The sequence below is a fragment of the Propithecus coquereli genome, unplaced genomic scaffold (assembly GCF_000956105.1).
Source record: "Propithecus coquereli isolate 6110/MARCELLA unplaced genomic scaffold, Pcoq_1.0 Scaffold32, whole genome shotgun sequence".
Lineage (NCBI taxonomy): Eukaryota > Metazoa > Chordata > Mammalia > Primates > Indriidae > Propithecus > Propithecus coquereli.
In genome coordinates this window covers 10064832-10066956 of record NW_012148841.1, presented here as the reverse complement: position 1 = coordinate 10066956, position 2125 = coordinate 10064832, and positions in this window count along the sequence as shown.

Sequence of the window (2125 nt, the reverse complement as noted above, 5' to 3'; positions counted from 1 at the left end):
TCTTAAAACACACCAGATATTTTTTATTTGACTAACATCAAAGAAAAAATATATATGACCTATCAGTGCTGCTTAGAAATACAGAAATATACTGGAACTGAAATGGGTGTAGGAGGAATTTACCATTTATTTCTGAAAATCAAATGCTTTTGGAGTAGTAAACACATGTTCATCCCCAAGCCTCTGACAGTATTTTTATGGCCTGAATTTCTGTTAGTATTTTATTCTAACTCAATCTCACACTCTATAAAGGATCACGCACAATTTTAAGTCATTGGTTACATTCGTTGTCACAGCATACCCTGAAGAAAACTTGATCGTGACCTCATACCCAGTATCATAATCTCATGCAAATAAATGTAACATATTTCAAAATAATGAATATAACTAGTACTAGGAAATGGTGAGCATAAGTGATCCCTTCTAAAATATATTAACAATTAAATAACAAATAATTCTCTTTTGAAGATCAGTGAATACATATCATATTCATGCTTCTGACTTTACAGTAATCTAATCCAAGTTAAGCCACATCTCCAAGTTTCACCAAGCATACGTCCTTGCTTTATGAGCATATATGTGACAGTTAAAATACATATTTATCATTTTCACTGAGGATGTTTGACATTTATAGGTTGTGGTGAAAACAAATTGGGTAATTTTGTTGCCTTAAAAAAGACAAACCCACTACAAAAACTGGATTCTCTCTGTTTTCAAGGAAGGACAGTTTCTGTTTCCAAATATAAGTTCTTATATCTTTTAAGTACAGAAAATAAAATAAATCATAGACATTGAAAAGTGTTTTCAACCAAATTTTCATATGTAGGATACATTAACTCTCAGTTAATGGCAAGACAAATTAGGAGACAAGTCATTCAATGACTTAAATGAAATTAAATCATTAAAACAATTCTCTTCTTGGCACAATCTGTGTTGTAATTCCTAGGTTGTTTTGCTGAAGTGGACTTATGACCAAGGTTAGAGGTGTTCTCTGAAAGCTTCAAATTTAACTATACCTATTCCCAGGCAGCATACACCTTTTCAGGAGTAGGACGATGGAGTTCTATGCGAATATGATTGCCACAGGGAAGACTAGGTCCAGCTTTTTTTTTTTTTTTTTTAAATGCCAGGCCAAAAAGGACAGCTTGATTTTCAGCTTTCCACTTTCTCTTTTGGAAAGGGAGGTGTGCATTACATCCCACAGAACATTAGCCACAGAAATTAAGCTACAGAATACAGAATGCTTGCTAGAAATTCAGGGTTCACATTGTGAGAAAAGTATGAAAGTAGAGTATCTGTAAATTCTGAGCATTCCAGTAAATAACCCAAGCTTAAAACATGTAGAGGTACAAAAATGATTGGTTGCTATGGACTGGTCGGAGGGAAAATGAGGACTTAACTGTTTAATGGGTATAGACTTAAAAATTCAGTTTTACAAAATGAAAAGAGTTAGATGGTGGTGCTGGTTGCACAACACTGTGAATGTATTTAAGACCACTCAACTATACATTTAGAAATGGTTAAGATAGTAAATTTTATGAGACGTGTATTTTACCACAATAAGAAAATGAAAAAAAAAAATAAAGAAGGGGGCATTCCTAGTTGCAAATGAAATTATGATTATAATTTCATGTTGTTAAATACTCATCCTGTAAATCAGAGAATCCTTAAATGATACCCCTTCTTTGATAGATTACTAGTACAATATACTGATATAGTATTATTTAGTATCGACTTTCAGATTTCATGCAATGATAACCCAAACACCTTTAATTGGGAAATACAAACAACATGTTAGTTAGTCAGCAAGCATCTTGGCTTTATGGCAAGACAGAATTGTTTGTAATTCTGGGCAAGAAAACTTGAATAAAGCACTGATGCATCCAGTGCATCCGAGTCCCCCATGAGCCTTGTATCCAAGCTCCACCACTTCCACCACCATCCCTTACTCCCTTAAACTTGCACATTCCACCAGAAGTGTCATTGATGCTACTTTTGCTGGTATTTCAGGCCCTTGTGTCTTGTGTAATGGTATCCCTTCATTTACTCGTCAATAAATTCATTAATTCTTTTTATGTGTACCTGAAAAAGGAAATATTTGAAATCAAGACAAGATAGCCTTAGA